We start from the raw sequence: 18,146 nt of genomic DNA, 5'->3' as shown, positions 1-18,146 counted from the left end.
TTTATCAAGATATCAGTCGCTGTGCGTTTGATAATGCACGGAATTATAATTTCCGATTTCTAATAACGCGTGCAAAAAGCACATAAATGCCACGATACACTTGGTTGTCGTACGTGATCTCTTAGGGGCTTCGCGCATCGAAGCAAAGCCGCGCAGGCGGACAGGGGCCCGGGGGAGAAGCGCTGCGTTCAAAGGGCAAGGCATCGCGCCGAACGGGTGGTGGCGTTCCTCCCTTCCTTTACGGTGCGGTTCGGGTGGCCACCGAGATGGCAGAGAATTACTCCACCATTTCCTTTCCTCAAAAAACCTTGCGTTCAAATGGCAAGGCATCGCGCTGAACGGGTGGTGGCGTTCCTCCCTTCCTGTACGGTGCGGTTCGGGTGTCCACCGAGATGACATTAGGCCCGTAAACATTTCATGCTTACTCTACTCTCGGTTACGGGAGAGGCAGAGAATTTTTTTCTGTTTAGCAAAGGCGACTGCTGGCTACTTAAGTTTGCAAACTATGAAACACTAATGTGCAGGTGCACCACTGTCAAACGGTTATGAAAGATGAGTCTGTCCCAAAAAAATTCTTATCTTTGTAGATGAGACATATTCGTCAATGTGTATTGTTGCACTAGGTAATGATTCGCAGTTAGGCTGCGTAGTGAATTCTAGGATGTATGAAGTTCAGTGATGGAAATAAATTAATTTGCCAATAATGGCTTCCACAAACTTTTCACTCTGCATGTAAAAGACACCTCACTTTTTTTAAGCAAATTGCAACACCTAAGAGGCAATGCAACTTGTCTCGCTCCCCAAAAATGTAGGGGCACAATTAAGCTCAGCATTCATGGGTATGACACGACAGTGTTTATGGCTCCCTGCAGCGGTTTCTCTTCACATACACAGTCACTGTTCTTCATTTGTGTTCATACATTTATCAGAGTTGCCTCAGCACAGGTTCCCAATTCTTGTCTTTGAACTCTTCCACACTGCAGTTCACCTACGTAATGTTATTGTAATTAGTTTCTCACTAATTGGCACATCTCTAGTTCACTGCAGTAATTACATTGCTAGGCTTCAAATTAAGGCAACAGCACCCACACATCACTCCCCCCCCCCCCTTTGTACCTCAGCAAAGTCAATGTGCCTACACAGTCTAGTTGGTAGCGTGCCTGGCTGGCGATCCAGGGGTCATGGGTTTCAAGGCAGAAAGAAATTTATTAATTTTCTGTACGTAGAATCTATTATTTTATAAAGTGAAGTAGTTTCAGATGTGTGCTGACGTTTGATTCAGATTACAAATCCTCTTTTCAGTGACTTTCACTACGGACATCCACGCGTGAAGCTTGTCTTTTGACGCAATGCCGGCTGGATAACACTGGGTTTTCTGCTGAATGGCAGCCTCTCTCCTTGACAGTGGTGTGTGCAAGCTTTCCGTACCTTTCTTTTCTGGTTGCACATGGCACCCAATAACTTCTTAGCACTAATTGCGATGCCATCATATACAATACAGCACTAATGATATTACTTGGTGGTAGTGAGAGAAAAAATTATTCTTATAGAGGGAAAAAAGAATAGCAGCCTGTTTCCACCTGACTTGGTTTGGTTTCATACTTCTGCTAGAACTTTAAGAGAAATTAGCCAGCAAAGCTGTACAAGACGGCAATTTTTCAGGGAGCTTAAATTTTATGCACAGGCACTTGCAATGACTCCAATTTCATCAACATTTTGCAACCTGTTCTATCATTATATTGGTGGGGAATAGCTTCTGTTCATTAATTTAACACTCTCCTCGTGGAAACTCTGAGTCAGACTTGCTTACCATTTTTCAAGCTGCCTTAATCATGCTCAAAAAAATGATTTACCCTCCATGTGCACACACCACTAGGCATTTTAAGTGTTCTGTTTTTTTTTTTCATGCAGTGGAGTGTAATACGTACATAGAGGGGAGAAATCTCCAACCTGTCACTTATGCTCGAGCACCAGAGCGGATTTTAAACGCACATATCAGGCTTGCCCAAACAAACCGAAACCTCCTTTCCAAGGGGTGGAATCACAGGAGCGATGGGAGGCTTCTCTGCGCAGCTCACAGGCAGAGCTTCAGCTTTGCATCATGGCCTGGGCCTTGAAGGTCGCTGCAGCCAAACAGTGCCTGGTCACCTAAAGTGGCCTGAGGGCCGCCGCCGACCTCTTCAACACCCCTTCACTAACCGTCACCTGATCCACTGAAGTGGGACTAATAAAGTTATTACCAACCAAGGGCTGTAATAGCCTTCCTGCCAACGCACTTCACCATGGTAATTTTTTAAACTGCTTCTTTGAACAAATAATCTCTGAGCTGTACACAAGCTTTGTTCTCAGTACAGGCAGGCCCTTTGTTATTGGAATGTGGTAATCTACTGTTGCAGAGCAACTTCGATTAATCCTCAGTGTCCTTTGAGACATTTGCCGACATTTCAGCACCTACATCTGGTATGGTGCCCTTCACTGAACTGTAGATGTCATATTTTGAGTGTACATAGAGGGTTGTCTATTTTAGTTCACAGTAAAGGAAGGTACTTTGAGAGTGAACGCATTTCATTGAGCATTACTCTCCAGCAGTGCGCAATAGTGGCATCACAGGGTCTTTATTGCATCAGTGTATGGTGTAAATGTTGCCTAACGGCATTGTGATCCACCCCTCAAAGAAAACCAACAATGGCCCTGATATGTATGTGGTCAGGAGTGTGCACAGAGGGAAAGTCATGCACTTGCACATCAGGATAGAAACATGACTGAGGCCTCTTGTAGATTGCTCGTGGAGTGCACAGGGCTTGCCAAAACCAATCCACATCATCCAGTGTTATCATGCTGCATTAATAGACCTTTTGCTAGAATACCACTGCTTGTCTGTGATGCTGCCTCCCTCAAATACTGTGGATCATGTTAGCCTTGCATTTCTTGCCCCATTTGTGTGTTATCTTGCTGCTGTGCATGCTTGTGCTTTTCTTGTTGTGTTGCTATTCTTCCTTCTTAACTCACCGTTGTTTTTATTATCCTTCAGCTCCTTGACCTGACCCCGAGCCATGTTCAGGCTTAATATGACATGTGCACTAGATAATATGCATGTATGTGCATGATATGATAATAACTTGCATGCACGTTAAAGAACCCCAGGTGGTCGAAATTTCTGGAGCCCTTCACAACGGCGTCTCTCATAGCCTGAGTCGCTTTGGGACGTTAAACCCCAATAAACCAAACCGATAACTTGCATGAAGCAAATAAAGCAAGTGTCTTGCACACTGCATTAGCTGTTTGTGATGTGGCATCACCGTCCACCTTCATTATCCCCCTCTATATTCGTCCCGTTCCCCAATGTTGAGTAGCATATGTGAAGATATCTTTATTTATTTATTATTTATTTATTTGAACATACTGCTAGCCTCACATTTGAGGCCGTCGCAGGAGTGGGACATCACATACACTAAAATAACACAGGTCAAGTAAGTGTCAACACAAAGGCGATCGTAGTCCAACAAGGCAATATGCAATATACAAAAGGTATAACAAAATAGCAAAACAGGAGCAAGTAGCATATTTGAGGACTTCGGCACGGTAAAGAAAAAAACTATAACAAGAAAAAAAAACACAGTAACAAAAATGCTGACAAGTTTTTAGGGAGCAAGAAATGAAACAATAGCTGCTGAAGAATGATACTGTCATGAGAAACGAGCAATAAAGTTAAAAAAATATAATAAGCGAGAGTCAGATAAGAAAGTCGGGATGTCATCGTCAGCAAGGAAAAAAAGAGTGCAAGACTTCACCTCTCTTGACATCACACATTGCCCTCTTACAAGGAATCTTGCTGCATTGAAAGGAGCTGCCTGGTGCTGCGGTGGATTGCGGTGGATGCATTGCTGTTGTCCTACAGCAAAGGAATTGTAGGGATGGGCATGACAAATTTTGTTTCACCTCTCACATTTTGGTGCGTACTTGCATCACACGAGTGGTGTACCTGCCTATATGCCCTTGGTAAGTGCTGTGTACTCATTGTTAGAATTAACGAGATTGAGGGCCTTTTCAAACATTGAAATTAAATAGCATTATTGGGAGCCTTTTTTTATTTGAATAAAATAATGTACCTGCAACTCTACGCCATGCATTCGTGAGGTGCTTTTACATAAAGTCCGTGAAGTCTGCTTGCAGGCAGGCTTAGTTAATGTTCACAAAGCAAAAGATGAGTGCCATGTCCTATTGAGATTAAGTCAAACGCCAACACTGTGAAATACATGCTTCTGTTGACAGTGGACTTTTAGCTTAGTCTGTTTTTCTTTAAGTACTGGCGGGAAACAATATCTCCCTATTTTGCTTTCGCATTTGACGCTTTTGATAATAGGATGTACGCGCTCATAGCGTTGCACTTGACGCGATTCGCAGTTGCGTTTCGTGCGCGGCCGCTTGTAAACGTAACCAAGGGTAATGTTAAGTTCTATGCACCTGAAGAAGTGACACGGTGAGGTAAAGCTTTCCAACGCCACTGACGCGTTGAGGTTACGATCGAGAGCCAGCCGTTTCTCCGCCAATAGACGATATGCTAAATGCGTAGCGCCATCTCTCGACGCTCCGAGAACTAAGTCCTCCATGTTGGCACGGTACAGAAAACGAAACCGCTGCCCAGCGTTGGGTTAAAACGGCTGCGCTTCGTTTGAAAAGTAAAATGCCGATGCAGTGTTGCGCTACCCTCTCCACTGTGAAAAGACACTACGATGCGTGCCAGAACTAGGTGCGTTCCAGCTTTTCGCTTTTCTATTTTTTTACTCCGTCCCAACGTTTTAGTAACACAAAACGCCATGCGAGGTATCATGTGTCAGCACGCGGATCAGTGCGCAGCTTTCGCTTTCTGCGCTGATTTTTGACAAATCTCTCGAGGTGATTTGCGTTTAAATTAAGATAAGGACCACAGCCTTTGTTGTCTTTGATCAAAATTAGAAGCCGATTTCGTGCATTCATCAACTCCCCGGTCGGGCGTGAATATATATAGACGCATACTTGAACAACGTAATAGAGAAGGTAATTTTTTTGAGCGGGCCAATCGCTCGTGCCGTGGCGAAATAAGTTCACTCGAAGAACCATATGCCGATTACTGCTTAGTTTGCTACGTGTTCAGTTAAGTTTTTCCCGCGTTCAATTAGTTTTAGAAGGGCGAGCAAACTCTCTGGACCATACGCATATGTTATGCGCGTTAAGCAGTCTTTGTGAAGCAATACACCCTATATACGTATAAAAACTGAGGTGCGAATGCTTTATTTCTTGAGGATTCCTATACCTTCCATATCTGCGGCGACGAAAATCTAAAAAAAAAAAAGAAGCGAATAATATAGCTACTTTATTATGAAGGAGGGACGCATTTCTAAGCTAGAAAGTTCGTGCAACAGTGTTCTGAAAACGCTTCAGGCCATCAGATTTTATTATCGTTGTGGCATGCTTCAACAGCTTGCTTCGCAACAAAGCCATTTGTTCAAGTTTGGGAGTAAGCTAATTAAGTTTCGGAAGCAACCGAACATGCTAATTTCGCCCCTGCACACACAACTTGACCAGCGTATCGAGTCCGTGCAGGCACCTACAGCTGTACGCTCTTTCTCTAATCAAGCCGCCGCGGTAGCTCAGTGCTTATCTGAAAAAAAAAACTGCGTCTTTGCTTACATTTTGAATTATATATGCCCACTTTCCTCTTGGTAATATCGATTGACAACATCGCAATACTCGCTTCAACTGCGTCTTAAGCAAGACGCGGTTTCAACGAATTGCGGCGAAAATCAACCGACGCCGGGCTCTGAAACGGTGACGTTGAAAACCGCAGATGCGCATTGCACATTACAGTAAAGGAATCGAATTACGCAGCTGGTCGAGGGTCTTGTGTGATTATACTGCAATGCACGAAGCTCCTGGCGTCGGCGCGAACGAAAGTTCGCACTATCACAGAAGTTTGTCAACACACGTGCGCACTAACCGCAAAATAACCGCTCGCTACCCTACCAGATGAATTCACGTCCACCTGGGAATAAAATAGCCATGATAATGCGTGATGCTTGAACTGGTGCTTTAATGCGAGCATTAAAACGACAACAGCACACGGTCACGGTTCGACTTTCCAACCCACTTTCGAGTGCCGATTATTGCGATCATCAGCGAAGCGAAGCTGAGGACGCGGTAGGAGTAAGCTGGCGCTTATTGAAAGCACCTACATTTAGTCAAAGATCAGCTGTGAAAACAACGCAGCAGCTGAAGCTTGCCTGTTGAAATTCCACTCGCAAGAAGAAAGTACGCATAGCAAACGATGCACCAGCTCGACGAGCTCGACCGCGCCAAGATGGAAACCGGAAGTTGTGGGCGCGGTGTTGCCAGACCGATAAGCAATTTCGCATATCGTCTATTCCTCTCCCCGTGACGCTGATCGCATCTCACAAGTACGGAGACGCGACACGCTACGCGATGGCTTCGGGCAATAAGCGGTCGCTTCATGCAGCAAAATTACCGCTAAACTCTTATTTCCGTGACGACCGACCACAGGGTCTTTAGCGTCGCATTCAGCACCATCACTGTGCGGCGAGTACGCCGAGACCGCCGCCACAACGCATTTCACCGTTCATCTCTACGGCGCTACTTTGCTAACTAACCTTCGCGCCGCAACTCGGCGGTGTTTTTTGTACTTGGCGCCAAGTAGCAGACGACACTTTATTTTTTGTCATACTTTTTTCTTTATTCTTCAATGTCGTCATTCTACTCTCCTGTTACGCATTTTCGCACCGCTCCGATTCACACGTCACGGGTACGCCCCGCTCATGGCGGATTGGCGAATATCGAGAATCGGGCCCCAGATAAAGACGGCGAAAATTCTTGTAGCTTTTGAATACTTAACCGTGAACAGTGCAACACCTGCATTACGTACCAGAGCCTGCTGATAAAGAACAGGTTGCAAACAGTGGCTCTGGCGAAAATCGGCAAGGTCGTTCCTTTCCACTTATCAGCTCGCTCCCGTATCTCTTAGACCTGTCCTGTCCAATAATGTTCACTGTCACGGTAAGCATCGAGCGGAACGCCCAAGTACTTATCTGGTGTTGTCGTCCAAGGTACACAAGCAAACCGTTCAGCCTTCCATGCCAAAGCCCGAGGCACTTCGACCAGTTAACCCCGCTGCCTGTAGCTTGGCTGAAATCGCGTACACATTGAACAGCCTCGCTTATGCCTCCCTCGTCAAAGGCAAACACAGCAATGTCATCAGCGTACGCCAAGAGCTTCACTTCGGCTTCTTGTAATCTGAATCCGGTAATACTCCTGTTTTTCAGTATCTTTAAACAAAGGGTCTCCACATAAACACAAAATAAAAGGGGGCTGAGGGGACTGCGGCGTTATCGATCCTCGTGTGACAGTATCTATCGTAGCAAGTGCACGTGTACTCTTGTGATGCTCGGCGCATGCGTGACGTACTCAGTGTCTGTATATATACTTGTCAGGTTGCAATAAACGGGGGCTTTTTCCTTTGGGCGTGGGCCTGGGGGCCACGCACTAGTCTTCATCGATGTGTCGTCCTGCGAAACACCACATGGTGTCAGAAGTGGTTGTCCAGGTTATACGGGACCCACGGCAGACGTAAGGTTACCGCCTGTGGCCGGCCGCCAGCAGCATCGTATACCAGCCGGATAACAGCCCAGAAAATGTCGGAAGAAACGAAGGTTTCGTCTCAGCCTTTTTTGGTGCAGCCGCCAGCGAGCTTCAACTTCCACAAGACGTCCGAGTGGCCTGGGTGGATACAAGAATTCGATGACTACCGATTCGCCTCAGGACTTAATGAGCGAACTCAAGAGGCTCAGGTGCGTACGTTGCTGTACACGATGGGACGACAGGCACGCAACATTTTCAAGACTTTCAACTTGTCCGAGGAAGACTCGAAGAAATACGACGTGGTGAAGACACAGTTCGACACCCATTTTGTCGCCACAAGAAACTTAGTCTACGAAAGTGCGTGCTTCCATCGCCGCCACCAAGACCCAGGCGAGTCTGTAGATCAGTATGTTACAGAGTTACATACGCTGGCCGATAGATGCGACTACGGGGAGATTAAAGAGCGGATGATTCTCGACAGGTTTGTAGTTGGACTACGGGACGCAAAGTTGTCGGAAGCTCTTCAAATGGATGCGGCGCTGACTCTAAAAAGTGCTCTCACCAAGGCACGCCTGAAAGAAACTGTGCAGCGACAGCAGCAGGATCTTCGGAGCGTTGTGGACCGCGAAGAGCATGAATTCAGTATCTTTAAACAAAGGGTCTCCACATAAATACAAAATAAAATGGGGCTGAGGGGACAGCCCTGGCGCACCGAACGCTGCACGCTAATGGGGGCCCCCAGACTCTTGTTAACGATCAATCTGTCGTGCAGTTCCGGTACGCCAGGGCCACACCCTCGCGAATAACAGAACCAACGTTAACATGGCCTAATACTGCAAACAAAAGTTCACGGGCAACGCAGTCAAAAGCCTTTTCTAAATCTATCTGGAGTATAGCTACCTGATCATTAGTGTCATCACAGCACTCTAATACACTGCGCGCAACGTGAATATTTGTAAAAATGGACCACTCTTTCATCCCGGAGGTCTGATGCGGACCAACTAATAAATGGATCACGGTCTGCAACCTTCGCGCCAAAACCTTCATTAAAATTTTGTACTCGACGTTAGTAAGTGCTATGGGTCGATATGCTGCTACCAGTCGTAATCTGTCTGTGTCGTCCGTTTTCGGAATCAGCACAGTATGGGACGAGCCATAGGACGGAGGCAGTGATTTTAGTTTAAAGGCTTCATTAAAGATGACCGTCAAGACCGGGGAAATTACATGCTTAAATTCTTTGTAGAATGCCGCGCTGAACCCGTCCGGTCCAGGCGACTTACCATGCAGGTTTAAGCTGTCTATTGCTTGCTCAACTTCCAATTGAGTTATCGCCTGCTCTAATCTTTGTTTAGTTTCGTCGTCCACGCGCGGCATCTCGGCCAGAAACGCCTCCTTAAATGTGACAACATCTACCGGATGCAATGCGAAGAGCGCCTGGTAATGCTCGAAAAAAGCTGCTTTGATATGATCGATGTCCGTTTTTGAAACACCTCCCATTCTATTTCGTTTATGTGGTTTCTTTCGGCACGGGCTTTTTCTAAACCAAGCGCTCGTTTCGTTGGCGCTTCCCCTGCAGCCATGTCTTCTGCCCTTGCCCTCACCAGCGCTCCCCGATAACGTTCTTCTTCGATAAGCTGTAACTTTTGTTTGGTTTTTCTCATGTCTTCTATCCATTTACCAGGCGCTCGGCATTCCTGTTTTATCATCTTCTGAAGCAGTGCCTTTAGCTCCATTTCCTCTTTTTTTGCTTCATGACGTATACAGGTGGCTCTTTCTATTGCTTTTAATTTTAAAGTTTCTTTAGTGAGCTCCCACTGCTGCCAAATCCTCATGTTGCTACTTGGTTCTATTTTTGCTATTTCTTCCCTTACAGCTCGGTTATAAAATTCGTCCTGAAGTAGTTTGTCGTTTAACTTCCACATTTACCACGAAAAAACATTCCCCTTCTTAACGATGCCTATGCAACATTGAACTAAACAGTGGTCAGAAAATGAAACCGGCACTACTCCATAACTATTGCATTTAGGTACAGTATCCGCGGATGCATAAATGCGGTCTAGCCGTGCGTGACTTGAGCCCTCGAATCGTGTGTACTTTACAGCACGCGCTCCTTCAAGACACTCAGCCACATCCTCGAGGTTGCAGTTCACAATCATTCGCAATAACACTTGAGTGCTCTTATCTCGGAAATTTCGGACGCTTGTCTTGTCGCGCGCACTAAGAACACAGTTGTAATCGCCCATAACAATCAGCTGTCTGTCCGTGCGAAGCCGTTCTTGGACACTTTCAAAAAACGTGGCTCGGCCATCAACCGCATTAGGAGCGTACAGGCAAACAATGCGCCAGTCAGTGTAGCACAGTGAAAAATCTATAGACACGTATCGACCCGACAAACACGAATGATGACCGTGTACTTCTAGCCCCGGCAACTTTTTCGAATACAACCTGCCGATGTGCCCACCGCATGGCTAACGACCGCGAAATACCTAGACGCGAAACGTCGCACCATGCTCCCGGTCTCTTCCTCACCGTCGACTTTGGTCTCCTGCACTGCCAGTATATGAATATCTTGCTTCGTTATAAGTCGGTACAGCTGGCTTTGTTTTCTTTTACCTGCCAGGCCTCTGACATTTAGGGTGGCGACTTTAAACGGAGTTGCAGAAGCCTTAGAAAGAAGGGACCGAAAGCATGGTGCTTACCTCCCGCGTCCAGCATGTCGCTAGACGATGCCGTCGCCGCCGGTGTCATCCGGCGCGAGCACGTGCTCCTGGTCAGGCGGCGCCTTGTCGCCGCCACGCTTGTCAGTCGGGACCTTTGGGCGCGGCCGCAGGCTGGGCCGTCGCGCTTGCGGCGTCTTTGCCGGCGGTTCCTCCACGCTGGGCTCTGCTGCCTTCTCCCCGTCGGCCTTGGTCTCGGCGTGCGAACGCTTCGCTGGGGTGGTCACGCCGGTGCTCATGCGGGCGTCCGTCTTCTCGTCGCGGTTCTCGCTGGCCGCCTTTGATTCCACGTCCACGTGCTCTGGCGGGCTCGGGTTTTCTTTGGGCGTCTCCACAGGCGTCGAAGAGAGGTCAGCAGTTAGCGACCCGCTCTCTTGTGCGCCAGCCGCGTCGGTGTTGCTGCTCGAGACAGCTGGTTCAACCCCCGCCTTTTTGCCCGTGTCGTCGATACCGCTCGCTGCCTCCTCCGCTTCGACGACGTCCATGAGTTCAGCGGAGTCGCTCGCCGCTACACGGCCGGTAGCCGACGCGTAGGTGCGCACGCAGTCAGCCTCGGAATGTCCATAGCGACGGCACTTTGAGCACCTGGGCACCTTGCAATCACGGCGCACGTGCCCCGTGCCGCCGCAGCGCAGGCACTGCATCGGCCGCCCGGGCACCACCACGAGAGCCAACTCACCGGCGACACGAACCTGGTGGGGTAGGTCATCCACCTTCATGCCAGGCTTCATCTTTAACAGCACGGTCCTCGTGGTGGACCCCTTCTCCTTCATGCCGGCGACGCGCCAACGCTCCCGGGTGACCTCGGTCACGTTGCCGAACGCCGCGAAAGCTGTCCGGATGTCCTCGTCGGCGACGCCGTGCAACATCCAGTGCAGGCGCAGCTTCACCTGGTGGTCTTCTGGGTCAAAGACGATGCAGCGGCGTTCCTTAACCTCGAGCTCCTTCATGGCGGCCAGTTTCTTTCCGGCATCCCCACTGCTGAAGGTTACCGCCCACACGTGGTTAATCTGGTACGCCCCCAACGCCACGACGTCGGGGAGCGCACCAACGTTAGCGAGGGCGTCTCTGAAGTCTTCGACCCTGTAGGGTCGCACACGCACGTCACCGTGCAGAAAACCCGTCTTTAAAACAACACGTCCGGTGGGCAGGGTAGCCAGAACGATCTCGTAGTCCTCATCAGCGTCGCTGGCTAACCTGTTTCCGCGGCCGGCAACGGCCGCTATCGCCGCTCCGTGGGAGCCCATGATTCTGCGACCGTCCGCTATCGCGTCTGGAAGTAGAATGGCCACTATACTAACGAGGAGAGATGGAAGAGGGGAGCCACCAGGTGTTGGCCATGCCAGAGAAGCATACTGGCCGTAAATGTGCCGGCATGGAGAGGAAAAAAGATGAGCTCCCCGTCGGGGAATCGAACCCCGGTCTCCCGCGTGACAGGCGGGGATACTGGCCACTATACTAACGAGGAGAGATGGAAGAGGGGAGCCACCAGGTGTTGGCCATGCCAGAGAAGCCTACTTGCCGTAAATGTGCCGGCATGGAGAGGAAAAATGATGAGCTCCCCGTCGGGGAATCGAACCCCGGTCTCCCGCGTGACAGGCGGGGATACTGGCCACTATACTAACGAGGAGAGATGGAAGAGGGGAGCCACCAGGTGTTGGCCATGGCAGAGAAACCTACTGGCCGTAAACGTGCCGGCATGCAGAGGAAAAAAGATGAGCTCCCCGTCGGGGAATCGGGGGGGGGGGGGGGGGGAATATTGCTTCCGACAATGATTACCAAGTTGTTTTGCCTAGTTTGCCAACAGGGCGTTTTGTTTTGAACACCGTTTTCCTACACTGTGATGTTAGGGCCCGCCCGTATCGAGCAGAAGATTTTCACGATCCGCTCGCCGAGTTATCGCTCCCGCCGGAAGTGATTGCCCTCGGAGCCTACCGCATGAGCCATGTGTGGGTGGTGACTTTCAAGGACGAAGATGCGGTGAAAAAGATTGTCGGCCGAACCCGGAACTATACCACAGGCTTTACCCCAACCCAACCCGGAACTATACCACAGGCTTTACCCCGGTACATACCCGACAAATATATGCAAGGTCTGCAACGCCAATGTATCCACTTTAACTCACATGCTCTGGGACTGCAACAAAAACCTTCACGGTGCTAATTCCGGAACCCTCCCGCCGCGGTTGGCCGCTGCCTTGCGCAGCCCCAGCCTCGGGGACCAACTCTGGGCCGTCCAGCAGGCCCGCGAGGCGACGGCGAGGCAGCGCCTCGACGTCCCCACGTGGGAGACCTAAGGCCCCGTCGGCGAAAGCTCTGCAGGACTATGAATAAAGTTGTTACCAACCAAAATGGGTGAGCTGCTGGTGAAAAAGTGCCGCTGTATCGTAATTGATCCTGCCAACCAGGACATTCGCATGAAAGTGCATTGGTTGCTGCACAGCGTGCCCGACGACGACGTACGGTTTGCCTTCGAGCCGTACGGGAAGGTCACAGACGTCGGCCGAGAGCGGTGGCGGGTGCATGGCCTAGCAGATAAGGGCTCAACTACCAGACTGGTCACCTTGAAGTTGAAGCCGGGCGTAAAGCTGGACGACCTGCCGCACCAGGTGAGCGTCGCCGGAGAGTTGGCCCTCGTGGTCGTGCCAGGCAGGGCTCCGCTCTGCCTTCGGTGCCGTGGCACGGGCCACATTCGTCGCGACTGCCGCATCCCTAAGTGCAGTGCGTGCCGACGCTTTGGTCATGAGAGCAGCCAGTGCGAGCGGACGTATGCCAGCGTAACAGGACTGACAACCACCGACGACGCCTCAAACCTGCTCATGGACGAGGCGGACATGGAGGATGCAGCATCGGTGGCAAGTGCAAGAACGGAGGTAGCCGAAAATACGGCGATTCCACTGCCGCAGCAGGAGCAACACGGAACCGAAGCGGTTACTGCAGAGCAGCAACAACCGCAGCTCCGAGCGCCGAGATGAAAACCTCAGTTGATTATGAAGCGGCTCCCAGCACCTCAGAACCTGGGGTTATGGACATCCTTAGCGCTTCAGCCAGCCTGCTGGCGGGGAAACGACCACACGACAAGACCCTTAGCGTTGGGACGAAGGAGGAGGGCGGGGGCGGAGACGAGCCACCCACCAAAGCCCCAGGTATGCGGAGGTCTACCTTTTAGCCGCGACCGCCCATTCCGGTCGATTCGCGGCAGGCGGGTAAACTATACTAACGAGGAGAGATGGAAGAGGGGAGCCACCGGTGTTGGCCATGGCAGAGAAGCCTACTGGCCGTAAATGTTCCGGCATGGAGAGAAAAAAAGATGAGCTCCCCGTCGGGGAATCGAACCCCGGTCTCCCGCGTGACAGGCGGGGATACGTCTTCGTCCGGTACGCTGTGTAGGAGCCAATATAGCTTCATTCGGACGTCCCTGTTTGCAAGATCTATCACAAGACATCGGGCACCTTTCACTTTGAGCTCACCGATGTTGATAATCTTCTTCACAGCGTCGGCGTCCTTGAAGGTTACGGCCCACACCTGACTCACCCGATACGCCCCCAGGGCGATAACTTCCGGCAGGAGCGAAAGTGGAGCGAGCGCATCTCGAAAATCTTCCACCCTGTAGGGACGAGCACTGATGTCCCCGTGCAGGAAAACTGTGTTCAAAACAAAACGCCCTGTAGGCAAACTAGGCAGTACAACCTGGTACTCGCTGTCCGAGCCAAAATTCCCGTTTCCACGGCCAGACATGGCCGCTGTAGCCGCTCCGACAGAGCTAGTCATTACACGTCCGTCACGCTCGGTGGCCGGAAGTGGAATCTGATGGCCACTATACTAACGAGGAGAGATCGCAGAGGGGAGTCACCGGTGTTGGCCATGGCAGAGAATTCTACTGCCAGTAAAAGACCAGCATGGAGAGAAAAAAAAGAAGAGCTCCCCGTCGGGGAATTGAACCCCGGTCTCCCGCGTGACAGGCGGGGATACTGGCCACTATACTAACGAGGATTTTTTTTCTTTATTGCATGGAAGAACTTCCGTAGAAAGGAGGAAAACATCAATCAGATTGGTTCGCGACTCAAGTTACCGGGCTGCTTAATAGGAGCCCGCCATAGCCCTAACTCACCACTGCATCCCCATCAAAACATCAAAATTCAGGGAGGCACACACATGCATCTAGGCACGGCAGCCAGCTTGGAGGTTCTTCGCGTGCAGCATATACACTCCTCACCAAAGCACACTGTTCACGAAACACAGATTTGGACGATCTTGGTGGCTCGGCATGCCTGTCCATCATACGGCTTTTCCAAAGACTGAATAGTCCAATCAACACAAACAGATCATAAGGCACAACAGAGTTTTGGTCAACAGGCAGAAATCTAATGGTGTATGGTATAATTTCAATGTCCTTCTTAAGAGTTCGTTGAAGTATGTCCCAAAAGGACATGGCATCACGGCACAGGATGAAGCAATGATCAATTGTCTCAGGCACGTTACACAGACGGCAATTCACATTCCAGGGTACAAACATCCCCTTGTCATTAAGAAATGTCTTGACAGGCAGCGTCGCTGTATGTAATTTAAAAAAGAACGTTTTAGCGGCTGCCTGAAAGCACATCCGCCTAACACGCTTTAGAACACTGATGTCCAAAGACCCCAGATAAGGCTGCCGATACAATGGTGTTGGGAACAAAGACTCAGTGTGAGCCAGGGTCATCTGTTTTCTCGAGAGGCTATACAGGTAATCTAAAGAGAAGCGCACAGTGAGGAAATTGAAAGTGTCAGCAACCTCCTTAAGGAATCCCCATAAAGTCCCCTCACGAGCCTGCACAGTCGGTGCGAATAAGTAAGGCAAATGAAAACTAAGCCGCCTAATGAGCACAGCCACCAGAAACGGGTGGTTTGCCGATTTGAAAAAGAAAAAACGGGAAACAAGTTGATGCACGAACAGGTGAACAAGGCCCACTCCACCACCCTCTAAGGGAAGGAACAAGTTGTCACGCCTCATGGGCTCCCATTGAGAGCGCCAAACGAATGTTGCAAATATTCTGTGTATTGCTTGCACCTTCCTCCTCGCACAATGCAGGACTTGAAGGACATACGCGAGCTTTGCAAACAAAAATATGTTACAGACCTGCGCCCTCGCAAACACTGAGAGTTCCCTACCCATCCAAGCTTGTGTTTGCCGCCGTAGAGTTACAATTTGTGAATCCCAGTAGGCTGTACTGTTGCGAACTTGATGCAGCGGAACGCCTAGGTACTCAAGAGGGCTACAGTCCCAGCTTATGCCACCAAACTGCCTTGGCTTAGCTCCCCAATAACCCAACCAAAAGCCTTTGGATTTCTCTAAATTAAGAGCCTTGCCTGATACATCGCAGAACTGTTTAGTCAAGTTTAGAGCCTCAAGTACACTCTTTTTGTCAGAACAAAAGAGGGCGACATCATCAGCGTAGGCTAAAACTTTAACTTCACATTGAGCCAGAGAGAAACCGCGGATAGCTGCGCTGTTAATTATACTGAGACAGAGGGGTTCCAGATATAGGGCAAACAACAATGGAGACAGTGGACATCCTTGACGAACAGATGCTTCTAGTGGTATTGGTTTCGTTAGCTCCTGATTAACAATAACCCTTGTATAGGAGTTCTTATAGCACAGCCTTATGCCTTTGAGCAAGACGTCACCAATATTTGCATTCTCCAAGACCGCGAACAAGAAATCGTGCCGAACTTTATCAAACGCCTTCGCCAAGTCAATTTGAATCAGAGCTACTTGGCCTGTCTCATCTGATACTGTCTCTAATACTGAACGTGCAATGTGGATATGTGTTTGAATACTGCGGCCTCTAATACCACAGACCTGATGCGAACCTATCAAGTCCATAATGACGAGCTGCAGACGACTGCTAAGAACCTTGGCAAAAATTTTGTAATCAACATTGCAGAGGGAAATTGGACGATATCCCTCAACAGTTTTCAACCGATTAATATCTTTGCTTTTGGGAATTAATATTGTGTGCCCAGAATAGAAAGTGGGAGGCAGGCCACCCACATCATAAGATGCTTGGAAAACTTCCATCAAAACAGGCACTCGGCAAGGCGAAAATGTTTTATAGAATTCGCTAGTAATACCATCTGGCCCAGGAGATTTCTGGCTCTGCAGGGCAGAAATGGCTGATTGAATTTGATCCAAAGTGATAGGTCCCTTCACTATAGCACTCTTCTCATCGCCAAGTCGAGGGAAGTGTCCGAGTAAGGAATTGTAATCGAAACCCTGATTTGGATCTTCGCAACTGCCAAACAGCTTCCGATAATAGTCGAAGAAAGCAGCAAGAATACCAGGCGCATCGCTGTATGTGCAATCACCATACTGAATTTCCAATATTTCCTTCGCAAGAGCATTCTCTCTTTCATCACTCAGAGCCCGACGAGACGGTTGCTCATCAAGAAACCTTCGGGACCTAGATCGTATCAAGGCCCCCTTATATTTTTCTGTCGCAAATTGTTGAAGCTCTGCTTTTACGTTATTAATCTCTTCGAGATAGGCACCCGGGCATACCCTCTCTAGCTCATGTAGCTCCATTAGGGTGCGCCCAAGCTCACGAAGGTGGCGTCTCTTCAGGAAAGCGATTCTTGCTGAGGCCTCAATTGCCAAGTTTTTGATCTCCTGTTTAAACAAGTCCCACTTTTGAAAAACGGACAGATCACGGCGTGACCATACGTCCTTCAAACAAGTAGGTACCGCACGCTGAAAGATTTCGTCTGAGAGCAGACAGTTATTCATCTTCCACAACTCCCATCGAGGGTGAAGTACATGCCGAGTGTACTTCCCTATCTGAAGAGACACCATACAGTGGTCACTGAAGAAGATGGGCCGCACCCAGTAGCCAAACACACTTGCTAACGCGTCTACAGAAACGTAAATTCTGTCAAGGCGAGCATTAGAGGACAACTGAAAATGAGTGAAATGTATACTGTCGCCTTTTTCCTGTCCCACATCCACAAGACTATATTCAGAAACCAAGTCAGTAAGTAATGCAGCACTAGGGTCGTGTCTCTTACATACCACTGATCGGTCCTCATCCCTACAAACGCAATTAAAATCTCCCAACAATATAATTTTGCGGTCCGTGCACAAATGTTCAACTAATGACAGAAAGAAAAGCCTTCTATCGCGCTGCTTTGTGGGGGCGTAAACACAAATAATCCGCCACTGTACACCTGAAATTGTGAGATCACACCATATAAGTCGCCCCTCGTCATCTATGCAATAAGACATGGCTGTCATCTCTAGCGTGTTCGCCAGGAATAGCATACAACCTCGGATAAGCCTCTCGCGTGGCTAACAATAATGTTGTATTCCGACAAAAAAGGCTCGAGAGCAGCTGCTGTCTCTTCATCAGAGGACAACTTTGTTTCCTGGATAGCGGCTACACACACACTCCATTTCTTTAAGAGATGCCGTACCTGCTGTTGCCTCCTACGATTACGCATACCCCTAACGTTAACGGTAGCGACTTGATATGCTGCGACGCTCGCCATTTTTGGTGCCAGTCTTAACAAACGCCATCCCCTGGAATGGGGTGGCCCGCCTCCAAATTGGCGGCCTCTCGGGCAGACATCGCCCTCCTCTTTAACACCACCCTTCCCGTGGCCTCTACACATTGTGCCTTGTGGTCAGCGCCATCGATACACACCTCGTCAGCATCTGCTGGACGTTTCAAATGGGCGGTGCTGTCCATGTCTTCCTCTGAGACAGCCAAGGCCTCGGCCCACGAACCCGAGGGGAGCACATCACTCGCTGCCACACTGACAGCCG

The 18,146-nt window shown here is 49.4% G+C and overlaps 2 non-coding genes across 2 annotated transcripts; both read right to left on the bottom strand.

The window, feature by feature from the left end:
- Positions 1-11,742: 11,742 nt before the first annotated feature.
- TRNAD-GUC (transfer RNA aspartic acid (anticodon GUC)) lies at positions 11,743-11,814 on the bottom strand. The gene has a single exon. It is a non-coding gene; the product is annotated as a tRNA-Asp (tRNA).
- A 90-nt stretch (positions 11,815-11,904) lies between these two features.
- TRNAD-GUC (transfer RNA aspartic acid (anticodon GUC)) lies at positions 11,905-11,976 on the bottom strand. Its single transcript has one exon. It is a non-coding gene; the product is annotated as a tRNA-Asp (tRNA).
- Between the last annotated feature and the right edge of the window lie 6,170 nt (positions 11,977-18,146).

Source organism: Amblyomma mixtum, chromosome 4 (genome assembly GCF_055824585.1).
Source record: "Amblyomma mixtum isolate Tamu chromosome 4, ASM5582458v1, whole genome shotgun sequence".
Classification (NCBI taxonomy): Eukaryota; Metazoa; Arthropoda; class Arachnida; order Ixodida; family Ixodidae; genus Amblyomma; species Amblyomma mixtum.
This window is presented reverse-complemented; position numbering and strand designations above follow the sequence as displayed.